Source organism: Pinus tabuliformis, chromosome 2_1 (assembly GCF_031772625.1).
Source record: "Pinus tabuliformis cultivar Carrire ecotype Pingquan chromosome 2_1, CPIR1, whole genome shotgun sequence".
NCBI classification, from domain to species: Eukaryota; Viridiplantae; Streptophyta; class Pinopsida; order Pinales; family Pinaceae; genus Pinus; species Pinus tabuliformis.
The window spans coordinates 688,433,536-688,450,725 of record NC_142299.1 but is presented as its reverse complement, the minus strand read 5'-3'; the positions used below and the strand labels follow the sequence as shown (position 1 = coordinate 688,450,725).

General features: G+C 36.6%; 1 pseudogene; it reads left to right on the top strand.

The window, feature by feature from the left end:
• Window positions 1-14,157: 14,157 nt before the first annotated feature.
• LOC149202471 (protein BIIDXI pseudogene) lies at window positions 14,158-14,840 on the top strand (annotated as a pseudogene).
• Window positions 14,841-17,190: the final 2,350 nt, after the last annotated feature.

Sequence of the window (17,190 nt, the reverse complement as noted above, 5' to 3'; positions counted from 1 at the left end):
AATTCGAAATCTTTTGTCTTCATGCCTCATGCTCCTGCATCAGACTGATGAGGAAAAAATTATTCATGGGCTCCTGTCCATGAGCTCTTCTACAGAACTTCCCAACTTTTGTAGCATGGCATCTATCATCCAGGTAGCATCAGCAATTGGTTTATCCTTCCACTTGACCAAATACTGGAAAATACTCATGTCCTCTTGTCTTTTTAAACATTCTCTTGTCTAAAATCCTTTATGGCTGCAATGCCTTTGCTGTAGGTAACTATTTTACCCAATCAACCTCTTGTTCTTCCTTGTATTCTGCTGTATCATCTGCATTTCCACTTTCATACCTGTACAAATCAGCAACATTGAAAATTTGAGATATTCCAATATCAGGGGGTAATTTAATTTCATATGCATTTGCAGAAAATTTCCTCAAGACTCTGCATGGTCCTATTTTCTTAAATTTTAACTTGTTATACTCCCTTTTTGGAAATATTTCCTTTCTTAAATGTGCTAAAACCAAATCTCCAACCTCAAAATTAAGTTCTCTCTTCTTCAAATCTGCTCTGCTCTTGTATTTTATGTGGCTATCCTGTAACTGTTGTTTTACCTGTTCATGTATTGCTTGAATTTCTGAAGCAAAATATTCTCCTTCAGCACTTCTCACTTATGCTTTTACCAAGTCTCTTAATTCAGTCACTCCTCTTAGGTGCATTCCATAAACTATATGGAATGGACTCTGCCCTGTACTCCTGTTAGAAGAATCATTATAAGCATATTCAACTTGTGCAAAAATTTGATCCCATTGTTTTGGATGTTCACTTGCAAGACTTCTCAGAAGATTACCCAAGCTTTTGTTTACAACTTCAGTCTTCCCATTAGTCTGAGGATGATAAGCTGAACTGAAACTCAGTTTAGTACCAAGTTTCTCCCACAAAGTCCTCCAGAAATGACCAACAAATCTAGTGTCTCTGTCTGAAACAATGCTCTTAGTTAGCCCATGCAACCTTACAATCTCCTTAAAAAACAGATTAGCAATGTGAGTAGCATCACTGGTTTTATAACATGGAATAAAATGTGCCATTTTAGAAAATTTGTCAACCACAACATAAATTGAATAATTTCCTCTTTGAGTTTTTGGTAAACCCAAAACAAAATCCATACTTACCATATCCCAAGGTCTATCTGGAATAGGTAATGGAACATACAAACCTGTGTTTTGGCTCCTTCCCTTTGCATACTAACAGACTTTACAATTTTTCACATACTTCTCCACTTCAGATCTCATCTTCGCCAAAAATAAAACCGATTCAACTGCTCATAAATCTTATCCACACCAAAATGTCCTCCAAGTCCACCACTATGTTTCTCCTTGATTAAATTTTCCCTCATAGAACAATTTGGTATGCACAACTGATTTCTTTTAAACAACAATCCTTCTTGCAAGAAAAAATCGCGCCACTTACTTTTGTCTAACAAAACAGGATTTTTACAAGCTTCAAATGCCTCTTTAAAATCTAAATCTTCCTCATATAATTCCTTAAGAAAATCAAAACCCAACACTTGAATTTGACTTTCCTGAACTAAAATGTTTTTTCTGCTTAAGGCATCTACTACTTTGTTTGATTGGCCATTTATATGCTTCAATACAAAATTAAAACCTTGAAGATATTCTACCCATTTTGCATGTTTCTGACTAAGCTTTGGTTGTTGCATAAAATATTGTAACGCATGATTATTTGAATACAGTATAAACTCCTTAGACATCAAGTAATGTCTCCACTTTTTCAATGACTGCACAACTGCATAAAATTCCTTATCATAAGAAGAATATTTCTTCTTTGATTCATTCAGTTTTTCAATGAAATAAGCTACATGTCTGTCCTTCTGACTTAAAACGATGCCAATAGTTTCTCCACTGGCAACACATTTCACTTGAAAAGGTTTATTCAAATTAGGCAAAATTAAAATAGGTTTTTCAATGATCTTTCTTTTGAATAGCTGGAATTTCTTTTTTGCTTCAACAATCCATTTAAATGGATGTTTATCCTTCTTTATAGTTTCAATGATAGAAGCATTGATCTGACTAAAATTCCTTATAAATTCTCTATAAAAACTAACAAGACCATGAAAACTTTGTACCTCAAAAACACTTTTCGGTGAAGGCCACTCTATAATTTCCTTTATCTTCTCTGGATCCATCTTTAATCTATCAGCAGAAACAACAAAGCCGAAATATACCAACTCTTCCTTCATGAATGAAAATTTCTTTAAATTTAACAGTAACTTTTCTTGTTGCAGATTCTGTAAGACATAATTCAGATGTCTCATATGTTCCTCTTTAGATCTACTGTAAACTAATATATCATCCATATATACTATTACAAATTTACCAATAAATTCTTTCAGCACTTCATTCATAAGCCTCATAAATGTACTAGGAGCATTTGATAACCCAAAAGGCATTACCATCCATTCATACAGTCCTTCATTTGTTTTAAAAGCAGTTTTCCATTCATATCCTTCTCTAATCCTTATTTGATGATATCCATTTTTTAAATCCAGCTTTGTAAAATATCTTGCTCCACTTAAACAATCCATCAAATCTTCAAATCTAGGTAAAGGAAATTTGTACCTGATTGTTATTTTGTTGATTTCTCTTGAATCAGTGCACATTCTCCAGCCTCCATCTTTCTTTGGACTCAACACTGTTGGCACTGCACAAGGACTCAAACTCTCTCTAATCATTCCTTTATCTAACAGTTCCTAAACCTGTTTCCTGATTTCTTCATTTTCTGTGGGAGTCATCCTGTAAGCTTCTTTATTTGGCAGATTTGCCCCTGGAATCAAATCTATATGATGACTGATTTTTCTAATGGGTGGTAACTCATTAGGAAAATCATCTACAATGATATCACAATAATTTTCCAGCATCTCTTGAATTTCAATTGGAAAATCAGAAAATTTAGTGGAAGTAATTATTACCTTGGGTTTGCAAATCAATGCAAAATTTACCTCATCCTATTCAATCTACTGCAAGTATTCTTTTCCACTCAGCATTAGAGTCTTTGGATCAAATTTTCTTGATGCATCCTCTTCTTCCATAGGTGGCAATGTATGATTAACACCATCTTTACCAAATTTGTATGTGTTCATTTTCCCATCATGCATAGCTCCTCTGTCATACTGCCAAGGTCTTCCTAGCAATATGTGACACACATCCATAGGCATCACATCACACAGAATTTTGTCTTTGTATCTGCCCAACTACAAGTCCACTTCACACTGTTCATTCACTAACAACTGATGTCCTTTTTGAAGCCATGACACCTTGTAAGGTGTTGGGTGTTTCTTTGTCTTTAATTTCAACTTTTCCACCACTTTTGTAGAGACCAAATTATCAGTACTGCCACTATCAATTATTATTTGACAACATTTTCCTTGAACCTTACACATAGTCCTGAACAAAGTCTTTCTCTGTGCTGGTTCAACAACTTCCTTTGTTGGCTTTAACAAAACTTTGTTAACTACCAAAGATTCCCCTTTCTCTAGTGCATTTTCTTCTTCTGGCACCTTTACTGCTTCTTCTTCAATCTGAGCAACAACTACATTCCTCTGATTTTTTCCTGCATTTTCTGGGCACTCATAGGCTCTGTGTCCTAGCTTGTTACATCTGTAACATCTTATTTCTCTTCCTTTGCCTCTGCCTCCACTTCCTCTGGAAAAACTCCTTCTGCCACTTGCATCACCTTCTGTGGGTGTATGCTGATTCGAGATGTTGCTAGCTCCATCTCTAGGTGTTGTAGATCTTCCTCTACCACCTTGACTTCCTCTTCCTCGGAAAGTACCTCTACTTTTGGAAAATTGCTTCCTCAGGAGTTTTTCTTCAACATTCAATACCATCTGATAAGACTCTTCTACTGTTTTAGGAGACAACAAACTTATCTCATCTTGGATCTCCATTCTGAGACCATTTATATAACTTGCAACCTTCTCATCTGTATCTTGAATTTGTCCATCTCTTATGCTTACTTTATAAAATTCCTCTATGTTTTCTTTCACTGTCAAAGACCTCTATCCAAGGTTCTGCATCTGTCTATATAATGAAAGTTGATAATCACTTGGCAAAAACCTACCTCTCAACTTTGCCAACATCCTGTTCCAGTTTTTAATTGGCTGCTTACCAAGTCTCCTTCTTTCTGCCCGCACTCCATCCCACCAAAGTGTTGCATGTCCTTTCAATTTTGTGACAGCAAATTTCACTCTCTTTCCTTCTTCCATTTCTTCATAATCAAAGAATTTATCCATGTCATTAATCCAGTCTATCAACTCCTCAGGGTTTAAACCTCTTGTATAAACTGAAACCTCAAGTCTGGGTTTAGATGTGGATCCCAACACTGATTTAAATAATCTCATTTCAGGAGTAACTTCTACAAGTTCCACTTCTTCTGCAGCTTCAACTTTAGGCTCAATGACATCTCCATCTCTTTGATTTCCCATTTCCACTGCTTCTAATCTAGCTTTCATCTGTTGCATAACTTCCAACACTTCTGCATTTCTAACTGGTCTTCCTCTTCGTTGACCACCACCACACCTTCCTCCAACTCTAAAAGCCATGTTGGGTTTTTTTTTCTAATCTTTGAGATTTTGTTTAATGTCAATAGGCTGCTCTGATACCACTAATGGTGGGCTAGTTGCAGGTGTTAAGGATAATCGTTCAAAACCAGAAACGATTTCTTCAAGCTCGGGTGGAACTTCTTCTTGGGTTTCCTTTGGAGTATCAGTCATCAACCTCAAAATTTAGTTATTCTGCTAAAATAGAAGAACTGTCTAATTTACCCGATATATGGCAAACCTTCTATTTTTCCACGGAACCAAAAAGAAATAAAACCCCAGTTTATAACCTTATCGCATCCGTCATTCCACAAACCTTTAATGCATTAAATCTTCGTCTTCAATCTCATTCCTCAATCTGACAGTTATTACTTTACCCACTCACCAATTAGTCTGGACGATCTCCACAGTTGATCAATCTTGCTTGATCCAACGGCTGTTGTGTAATCTCATGTGGAATCTTGCCCGATGTATAACAACACGAGAAAAGTGGTTTTCTCGTGCTACGTGTCGGCTGTGAAGGCTAATCGCGTGAATTTTCAAAATACCACTTACCACCTTGAGACCGTGCGAGATACAGCTTACACCTACGAAGACCGCTCTTTTTTTTTGTTTAATGTTTGTGCTTTTTGGCACACGATGACCATTAGATCTATTGGATCTGTCGATCGAACAATTCGGATCTACTCCTAGATTTCTCACGAATTTGTTAGGGTTTCCTCGCGAGACTTGGCACTTCCACCAAGTTTAGTTTGTTTCTAATCTTATTCAATATATCGCTAAGTAACTTTGTGATTTCAAATACATTCAGGTTGTCTCAATAGACAATGAGTGAAGATTTAAATGTGATAACACAAGATTATACAAAACTCTGATTCTACAAGGGCCAAACTAGAAATCAACAACACTCAGAAATAATTCGAAGGAAATTCATCCCTTCGGGATTTGACCATTCATACACGGTGTACATAGAGATATAGAGTGATTCCAAATCCGTCCAAATCTCATTCTACTAATTCAAAACTTACATAAGTACCAATACATACAACAATCAAATCTTCCATCAATGGATCGAATCTGTCTAATCCTAGATAATATCTAATCTGCATGATATTATCCTCACGAATCTCAACTAACCCTAAATACTGGAATTAATTACAAGATAATACAACTCCCTAAATTCTAACTCAAATCCTATCTAGAAAGCTTTGTAAAGTGACAGCTAAAGGATCCCACTCCTTTGCTTGTAAACTTCTTTTGTATTTTTTGAATAAATTCGAAGTCTTTTGTCTTCAAGCCTCATGCTCCTACATCATAGTTCGTGGATCCTTCAGGTTGGAACAAATGCTCTAGAGTCTTGATGGTTGATTTATTAGTCCCTATAGTCGCGAGTTGGAACAAATTCTCTAGAGACCTGGTTTAGCTATGGGTTGATTTACTAGTTCCTGAAGCCCTGGAAAACTTGGGTAGAGACTGATCTAGTTGATATTAGTGATTTTTGGACCATATAGGTGAGATCAATGTGGCTGAGGGTTGAGGTGGTTTGGCCTCTGGAAGCCCTAGTTCATTTCTTTTTGTTTAACCCTTATGATCCCACATTCATGCTTGGAATATGGTGCGGAGGTGATTGGCTTAAAGATAGATTTTATTCATCCCAATCTATGGTCAGGCGGTTACTACGTGGAAGTCCATGACTTGGTTGGCATTTTCATATCTTAATAAGAGCTATTTTCCTATTGTGATCTATGAGAATTTGTATTGGTTATTATGGTGATATTATAACTTATTTTCCATGGTTTTTATTTTGGTTATATGTTGGTTATGTTGGTTATATAATGAATTATATCTATGGCTCTTCAACATGTTTTGATAAGTTATTGAATGGTTGATGAATGCATGGGATAACAAGTGTTGTTGCAACTAACTAGAGAGGGAATTAAGCCTTCTTGGTGATTTTTAAATGAAGTTTAGATCCCTATGATTAGATATGCATTCATAACCTATAGCTTATATTTTTATCATATGTTTGAGAAAATCTCTATCGTGGATTAGACATGTATAGGTCAATTTCTTGCTTGAGTTTTGATTGGTTGGCCTTGTCATCTTGTTTATGTTTTCGGAAAGTTATAGGCAATTGTGGGTAGTAGTTTGGAGGTTGGCCTAAAGAAGTGGCATAAATCTTGTGGCTGCACCCTCTAAACTGGGAAATTTCAGTCATAACTGCATGGAAGTAGACCTATGTGTGTGGTTATAGCCTTCTAACTGCACTGATGTTGTGTTGTGTGTGCGGTCAAAGAGTTTTTTTTATGAAAAAAGATCCATCTCAAGGATTGACCATCTGCAGTGGTTTTGCAGGCTCTTGAGTGGTCTCTATTCCCTGAGGGATGTTTATAAGTTGTTAGCATGTCATCCCCACTTCCATAATTGGATCTTGGAGGTTGGTTCATATCATAGTGACACTTGTCTCATGTTTACCTTGGTGAACTTGTTAAAATGGGTAAATGTGGGAGGGGGTGTTACAAGGTGGTATCCAAGCTCCTAGGTTCAAACACATGGACTCGATGTGTTAGGTGTGATTGTTATGCATTCATGGTAGTTGTATGTGTGTTTACTATGCATGCATTGCAATGGTTATAGTTGTCATGTATATAGTCAGTGCTACAGTTTGTGTTTTCATGCATGATGTTGAGATGTTGATATGTTGATATGATTGATGTTACTATGCTAATATGGATTAACTTGTGTAGATGTGATAGCCTCCCCTGAGATACACTAAGGTATGATTTTATTATGTCTATATTTGGTTTATCTAACATGGCATGTTTGTAGGAGGTCAGAGACAACGAGAAAAATGGTGGATTACAGTTCAAGTGACTCCCCTTACAGATCAATTGACCAGCAAGGAGAAGAGTACTCTCCTAATATAGAAAATACACTAAGAATTTAAAGGCAAAAATCAGAAGTTATAAGGAAGATAATAGCATGTTGATTGAGGCACAAGAAAGGCTTTCCAGAGCTCAGGAAAAGCAAGCTGAAGTTAATGCAGTCATCGTTCAGAGTCTTTTAGATTTGCAGAAGTAGGGGTAGTTGAGGATCAATCATGGATAGGAGGAAAAGACAATTGGGGAATATCGCAGCATGTCTCGATAAGGATACATGATAGACAATGATGACACAGTAATAGGTGGAAGATATTTGGATACCCTTGAGAGGTGGGTTAGCACTCATGGATTTTACTCTAGTTCTGATTCTGAGAGACATGATCATCGTTACCACCAACATCCTTATAAGAGAAGTGAGCATCAGTATTTTCCAGAAGAGTTCAAGAAAGTCCAGCCTCCTACTTTTGATGGGGATGTGAAGAAACCAGAAGATGTAGAAGCATGGCTGCTTGGGATGAATTTTGTTTTCAAATTTCATGACTATTCAAAGAATATGAAAGCCAGTATCGTTATTTTTAGTCTCAAGGGAAGAGAAGATATCTAGTGGGAAGATGTGAAGCAAGTCAATGGAATCAGGGTAGAGGAGCTTAGTTGGCATGCATTTAAAAGACTCTTCAAGAAGAAGTAATTTTCAAAGAGATATTATGATGAAGAGTACGTGACCAAGTTTCTGGAGTTGTTAAGGTATGTGCCCTGCCTCAAGGATGATAAGAAAAAGGTCCAAAGGTTCATCAATGGGTTTCCTTTAGCATTTAAAGATCAGATTGAGTATGATGAGCCTCAGTCATTGGAGGAAGTCATTGGGAAGTTGAAGCATTGTTATGAGAACTCTAAGAATAAGTCTAAGCCTAAGCGAGATTGGAAAGGTAATGAGAAGACTAAAGGAAAGTGGGCTAAGAAGCGATGAAGACCTCAAGATACGGGTGATAAGGAGAATGTAGTGTTGTACAAGAAGTCCAATGTAGTTGACATATGACATGGATTTCAACATGACGAACAGAATAAAGATGATGGTAGGAAGCCTATGCAATGTTGGATTTGTGGTGGAGAGCATCGCAGGAGATATTGTCCATCACACTAGGGTGGCAGGCCTCAGATTTACAGTGCTGAGGAGGCAAAGATAGTTAGGGATGTTGGTCAGAGTATTCCTCATATTTATGCATTAGTGGATAGCATGCAGACTAATCATCATAAATCCATTATTGAGATGGAAGGTTATATTTTTGATCAAGTTGTTTCCATTTTGATTGATCCTAGATCTAATTATAGTTATATCAGTCCTGGCCTAGTGGATAAGTGTTTCTTGAGTAAATAAGTGCATGCAAAATCTTGGTTGGTATAGTTGGCTACAGGGACCAAGAGAAGAGTTCATCATTACGTGAGATCTTGTGAATTTGATCTTGATGGTATGCCTATATCAACACATCTAAATGTGTTTCCTTTGGGTTCATATAGTATCCTTTTGGGCATGGACTGAATATTCATTCACAAGACTAAGGTGGATTGCTATGACAAGGCTATTGAGTGTCTGGATGATGATGGGAAAAGGAGAATCTTGCAAGGAAATTATAAGCCTATAATAGTGAGAATGGTTACAACTATGTAGCAAAGTGCAGTTGTAGAAGGGATCTGTATTGTTTGCAATGCATATTTCGAGTGACAAAGGGAAAGATGTTGAGGATGATGAAGTCCTAAAAAGGTATCATGTTTTGCAGCAGTTTGAGGATGTGTTTCCAGCAGAGAATTCATAGTTTCCTCCTCATAAGGAAGTGGATTTTTCTATTGATTTGATTTCGGGAGAAGCACCAGCATCTAAAGCACCATATGGGATGAGAACTCTAGAGTTGTTGGAATTCAAAGTTGCAGCTTAAGGAAATGCTCTATAAGGGAAAAATAAGGTCAAGTGTATCACCTTGGGGTGCACAAGTGTTGTTTATAAAGAATAAGGATGATACTCTCAGATTGTGCTTTGATTATAGGTATTTGAATAAGGTGACCATCAAGAACAGGTATCCATTGTCATAGATTGATGACTTGTTTGATCAGTTGAAGGGAGTTGCAGTGTTTTTAAAGGTTTATTTGAGATCATGGCATCATCAAGTGCACATCAAAGAAGAATACGTTTAAAAGACTATATTATGTATGAGGTATGGATATTATGAGTTTGTGGTGGTTCTCTTTGGTCTTACTAATACTCCAGCCACCTTTATGAGTTTTATGAACAATGTGTTGTGTCCTTACCTAGATAATTTTGTGATAGTGTTTATTGATGATATATTGATATACTCCAAGAATGAGGAAGAGCATGCATAACACCTAGAAGCAATGTTGATATTGTTGAGAGAGCATCAATTGTATGCCAATCATAGCAAGTGTAGTTTCTTTCAACCTCATGTTCGCTACTTGGAACATGTTGTTTCCAAGGAGGGGATATCAGTGGACCTAGAAAATATTAAAGCTATCATGGAGCAACCAACTCCTAGGAATGTGGATGAGGTCAAATCATTAATGGGACTAACAGGTTATTACAAGTGGTTCATGAGGAATTTCTCAAGGATTGGCTATCTTATTACATCTTTGTAGAGGAAAGGAAAGAAGTTTGAATGGACCGACTGTGGTCATGTGGTATGCTACGAGTCAAGGAAGTTGGATGAGCAATATGAGAAGAAATATGTGACTCGTGACCTTGAGTTGGTAGCTATCATTCATGCATTAAAGATGTGGAGACATTATCTTCTTGGAAGGAGTTTCATCTTGATGGGTTATCATAGTGGGTTGAGGTCCTTGTTCAACCAATCTAATCTTAATTGCAGGTAATCTAGATGGTTGGCTACCCTTATTGAGTTTTACTTTGAGATCAAGTATATCAAGGGCAAGGAGAACATAGTTGTAGATACTCTCAGTAGAAGAGTGCAAGTAAATCATATTTCAATTGTGAGTTCATATGGAACAAATTTACAGGAGCATATCTTTCATGCAGGGAAAAATGATGATAGGTACTAGTAGTTGAAACAGAGATTGCAGCAGCACGGTGAAGGTGATAGGGATGAGGGGTATCACCTCCCAAAAGATGGCTTAGTTAGATTCAAAAACAGGATTTATGTGCCAAATAACAGTGAGCTCAAGAAGCTTATCTTGAGGGAGTTTCATGTCAAGTTGTATTCAAGTCACCCGAGATATCAAAATACTTTGATAGTAGTTAATAAGTTATATCATTTGCCAAACTTGAAGAAAGAGGTGGTTGAGTTTGTTGGAATATGTTTGGACTATTATCAAGTGAAATTTGAGTGTAAACATCCAGTTGGTTTGTTGTAGCCTATTCTAATTCCAGAATGGAATTGGGAGGTCATTTTTATGGACTTCGTTATATTTTTTCCAAGGAAATCGAGACAACATGATTCCATCATGGTTATGGTTGACAGGTTGATCAAGGTAGCTCACTTCATTGAAGTGAATTCTACTAATTCAACAAGTGAGGTAGCTCATATATTCATTAGGGAGATAGTGAGATTGCATGGTGTTCCCAAGAATATTATTTCAGACAGAGATGCCATGTTCACTTTCATGTTTTCGAAGGAGTTTTTTCCAAGCTTGAGGACAGAGTTATCCTTCAGTACAACTTATGATCTGCAAATGAATGGATAGATAGAGAGGGTTGACAGGATTATTGAGGACACATTGATCATGTATGTCATGCATCAGCTGAGGAAGTGGGAAGAGTATCTTCCACTAGTAGAGTTAACATATAATAATGGGTATCAGGATTCTTTGAGGATGAGTCTATTTGAGCGTCTTTATGGGTGGAGTTGTAATACTCCTATCAATTGGATTCATCCAATGAACAGGATGTTAATTGGACCGGATATGTTGGCTGAGATGGAGTAAGAGATGCAAGATATTAAGAAGAATTTAAAGGTAGCATAGGACAGGAAGAAGAGTTATGTAGATTAACATAGAGCATTTGAGGAGTTTCAGGTTGGAGATCATGTGTACTTGTGCATCAAGCCCAAGTGAAGCTCCTTAAGGATTGGGTCATGTGCCAAGCTGGCACCTCGATATTGTGGGCCTTTTGATATCCTTGAGAGGATTGGACCAGTGACCTACCAACTTGAACTGCTACCAATGGTGAAATTCCATGATGTTTTCCATGTTTCATTGATTAAGAGATATGCGCAAGATGTTGATCATGTGATTGATTGGTTTGTATTTTAGGTGGAACTAGAGGGAGAATTCCAGCGAGATCCATATTTCATTTTGCAGAGGAGATAACTCATGTTCTGGAATAGGGTAATTGAGCAGGTTAAAGTGCATTAGAAGAACTTTGGGCCTGATGAAGCTACATGGGAGATGGTTGATTAGATGTGGGCCTTGTATCCTTCCTTATTTATTGGTTAAGCATATGTGTTTGGTTTATATATATGTGTGAGTGTGATTGTATTGTAAATATTGCAATGAGTTGTGTTATAAAGCTCTAATAAGTAGTATGTTGTAAATACTAGATTGAGTTGTGCTATAAAGCTCCAATAATAAGTATGGTGTTCATGGTTCTAACAGTTTGGTATGATGTACATGTTGCATCGAGTTGTGTTATAAAGCTCCATGGGTATCACATTTTGTTGGTTATAAGTGTTATTGAACACCAAGGATGGTGTTTCCCCAAGGGGGAGCGGTTTGTAATAGCCCCTGGTTGATTTTACATGTAAATAAAGTAAAACCAAGGTCATGGGACATGTATTCCCAGCTAAATGTTAGGCAAACATTATAGTGGGAATCACTTGTGGATTAATAGGACTATGGAAATTGGCAAAGGAAAAGAGGTAATCAATGCCATTTGATTATGAAAATAAAGGAAAATAGGAGAAAAGGATGGTGAAGAGACACAAATTTGAATGCAAGGGAAATTAAAGGGAAAATGAAGAAAAAGGAGACCTCAATGATAAAAATGAATAAGAGAAACAATTCATAGCTTTTGGCCTAGATTTTGTTAGTTCAATTTTGGTTCTCTCCTTTCACACTCTCATTCTCTCATATTCTTGTACACTTAGAGAAATCTTGGAGCATTATAGCATTCCCTTGGATTGGAGAAAGAAAGAAAAGGAAGTCAGGTAATAGGTTACATATGCGATTTCCTTGTTGATTTTTGGATGCATGGTATATGCATGTAGTTCCTTGGTTATGTGTTTTCATTGGCATGGATATTTTCATGGATTGGTAGTGGTTTCATCCTTACCTTTCCATTTCCTAGATATCGATGATGTTGTGGGTTCCCCACATTTTTTTATTGGTTCTCAAGTTCTCTATGGTTTTTGGTTTGAACGAACGCTTTGGAGCCTTGAAACAACTTGGGTTGAGTTACTATTTCCTAGAGCCTGTAGGTTGGGAAAAACATTATGGAGCCTTAGTGGGTTAGTTATTGGTCTGTGGAGCCACAAGTTGAAACAAATTCTCTGGAGCCCGAGTTTAGATATGGGTTTAATTACTAGTTCTTGGAGTCGTGAACATCTTGGGTAGAGACCAATGTTGTTGATGTTAGTGATTTTTGGACCTTATAGGTGAGATCATTGTGGCTAAGGTTTGAGGTGGTTTGGCCTCTAGAATACCTGGTTGGTTTTGTTTTGGTTTAATTATTATGATCCCAAATTCATGCTTGGAATGTGGCGAGATGATTAATTGAAAGAGAGATTTGGTTTAGCCCAATCTATGGTCAGGTGGTATGTGGATGTTCTTGACTTGGTTGACATTTTCATATGTTAATAAGAGTTATTTTCCTATTTGATCTATGAGGATTTGTACTGGTTATCATGGTGATCTTATGGTTGATTTTACATGGTTTTTATTTTGGTTTTATGTTGGTTATATGCTCGTTATATGATGAATTCTATCTATGGCTCTTGCCCTGTTTTGATAAGCTATTGAATGATTGATGAGTGCATGAGATAACAAGTGTTGTTGAAACTAACTAGAGAGGGCATTGAGCCTTCTTGGGTGATTTTCAGATTAAGTTCAGATCCCTATGATTAGATATTCATTCATGAGTTGTAGCTTATATGTTTATCATATGTTTAACAAAATGTCTATCATGGATTAAACATGTCTAGGTCATGTTCTTGCTTGAGTTTTAATTAGTTGGCCTTTTCATCACCTTGTTTAAATTTATGGAAAGTTACAGGAAGTTCTAGGCAGTGGCTAGAGGTTGGCCTGAAGAAGTGGCACAAATCTCACGACCGCACCCTCTGAACTGGGAAATTTCAGTCATAACTACATGGAAGAAGGCATATGTGTGTGGTTATAGTCTTCTAATTGCATTGATGCTATGTTGTGCATGCGGTTGGGGATTTTCCCTTGTGAAAATAGCTCCAGCTAAAGGATTGACCATTTGGAATGGTTAGTAGGCTCCTGAGTGGTCTCTTGTCCCTAAGGGATGTCTGTACATTTTTGGTGTGTCGGCCCCACTTCATAACTGGACCTTTGAGGTTAGGTCATATCATATTGACAATAATCTCATGTTTTCCTTGGTGAGCTTGTTAAAATGTGTAAAAATGGGAGGGGGCGTTACAGTAATACTATGAATGCTAATATATTTTCCCCTTGTAGCCAAAATCTCTAGCTAGACTCGAAAATGTGGAGCTTTGGGGTTTTGATTTGTTGTGTTTTTAAGTTTGTTGCAATTACATTTTCATCTATGGGGCTCTGTCATGACCAATGTTGGTAAGCTTATTTTTCCATAAATTTTATTAGCTCTGTAAAGCTCTAGACATGTCTTTTTCGGCCATCGCTGAGATTTCTCTATTTTTGTTTTCTTGTAGGTCTACTTCCAAATGGGGAATTTGAGTTGACTCTGAAGCCCAAGGACCTCAAAGACACAGTACTTGTAGGGAGAAACTCTTTATTGAACTGAAAAGTTATAGGTTTTGTGGAGTACATAACATCTAGACATCACCAGCGTGATATATTAGTGGTCGTCTCTGAAGGATCCCATGTCATGATACTGGGAAATGAGGTATCCATCAACCAAATTATCAAGGTTACAAGGGTCTCGTATTACTCGCTTACATTTAATGGAGTGAGGACTTGTACATAGTTTGGGAGTTTAATGTCTTTGTTCCTCCATTTTTTGAGGACATATCCATACAAATGATTTACAAGAGTTATGGCTAGGTTGCTTATTCTTGGGCATTCATAGCTCCTTCTCGTGTAGTGGATCTTATTCTTCACAACCCCTGTGTTGCAGAAGCTCTGCGAACTAGTGCTAGATGCATTGGAAACCGAGGAGTTGTTTCCCCCTCTCTTCAAAACATGTAATGTGCCTTGGATTCTTGATTATCTTGATTTGCAGAATCCTTTATTTCTTAATTAGAATTCTTGATTTCTTGATTTTCTTGATTTTTTTGATTTTCTTAATTTTCTTGATTTGTAGAATTATTGATCTCTTGATTTGGTGCAGTGAATCTGATCAAAGTTTGTAATCTTCCTTCACTTCTTGATTTCTTGAGTTTGATTTTAAATTTTTGCAGCCAATCTGATAAAGAATAGTGATTTTGAGGAGGGGTTGTACATGTTACCAAGCTCCAACTCTAGCATGCTTCTCCATCCCAACATTGAGCATGTCATCTCTCCTCTATCAGGAGTCACCTATGAAAGTTATCCTACATCATATTCTCACCTATGGAAGAATGGCATCTACTTCCAGTGTAGCATTTATGAAATATTAAAAAGTATACCTACTTAGCATGCAGAAGGAGTCATACCCTTGGTGCCTTAAATGCCACCCCTCCATTTAATACTCCTCTGCATGTTGGATAGGTATTTCCCACAATTTGAAGCTAGTGCAATTTTATTTTCCCAATGCTTCCAATAAAGAGTATTCCAGTTAATTCCCACTATAAATAGATTGAATGGAGGAGCAACAATAAAGGGTAAAGGTCTTACAAGAATTCAAACAATTTCAATTTTCTAGGTAACCTCGATGAGCTCTTTGTCACTAGTTCTGTAGGATGGTTGGAAGTTGCTTATTGAGTCGAAAGCCTCATTCTACAATCCAATATGAGGGTGATGTGTAATTCCGTTCATGTACAACTTGGATTTGACACGTATCCCTTAAATTATTCAAAAATACAAGTTAAATAATGAAAAATTACACATGGTCTATATAGAGAGAGAGATAAAAACACTATAGATGTAACTTAATCATGAATTTATCAAGCACTAAAATGGATTAAACCTCTTAAGCATCTAAATATTTTTTTCAAGTTGTGCATTCTAAAAAGAGGTTTGCATATAATGATATTTTATTCCTCTTGGCTCTTCGTAGATCCATGGTTAAGATGGATCTATACTAGTTTACAAAACATTTGTCACCACTCCATTATTGATTGATTACTACAAGGATTTGGGTTGAAGTTTTCTTCATTAATTGATTAATAAGTATAATGTGGACTGAGAGTTGGTGCAATTTTATTTTCCTATTACTATGAACAAAGAGTATTTTGGCCAATTCCAACTATAAATAGATTGAAGTGATAAGTAGTAGTAAAGGGCTTATATACATTCAAACAATTCCAAATTTTCAAGTAAGCTTCATGAACTCTCTGTGATTTTTTTTGTTGGTTGGTTAGAAGTTTATTATTTCCAAGACATTTTCACAATTCCATTAGTGATTGATTACTGGAAGGATTTGGGATGAAGGTTTCTTCATTAATTGTTTAATCCATAGATGGATTGAAATATCTCCCTCAACATGCACTTTGATGGCACTAAGTTTTCACTTTCAAAATATGTATCTTTGACATGAAAGCACAATGAATTTTGGCTAGGTAGTTAAGGATGGAAATCCCTTTTGACAAGAAGAAATAAATTAGGAACACATTTGGTTGTGTAGGTCTTAATGTAAATTACTGAGGATGAGAAAGAAATTTCTTAACCCTGATATACATGTGGAGGGACATATGCATGTTCTAATGGAATAACTAACAAATAAATGTACAATTTCACATGCTCATTAATATTTAACTAGGTTTATTTTTTGGGTTGTAGTGCACTAATGCAAATATTTAAAACATTTTTAATTAAATAATTGTAAATTATTGAGCTAGGTCAGTGAAAGTGGGACCCTATTCTAATCCCATCAAGATTCAATATTTACAAACAATGCATGGCTCACTATCGAGGAAGGGGACTTGTTCTACCCAGGTGTTGTTAAGCTGGGCAGAGTGACTAAGTGCCTTGTATTGTAAGAAGTGTTCCACCTCTTTATAGGTGGTGGATGTTCACTATTTCAATATCAAGGAATAATCTTGAGAAAAATCATGGCGTCATCAAAGGGATATGCTATCTTGTATTTTTTGGCCTACCATGTTATTGGAAAGTAGAGGATAATCATTAGTATATCTTGGTTAGACATTATGTAGTAATTATGATATCTATTAAAATTAAAAGGAAGCATCTTGTCGATGGGGTCTTGGATAGACAATGATCGGGTGCCCTGTTAAGGCACTCCTTGATGTGAATTCATTAGTTCAATTCGTCGCCCTGATCAAGGTCAGCGAGCATTCCTGGAATAATTGTTTGGTTGTTCAATCATGCAAGCACTAACTCACTCAATAGCCTGCAAGCACTAACTCACTTAATAGCCTGAAAGCACTAACTCACTCAA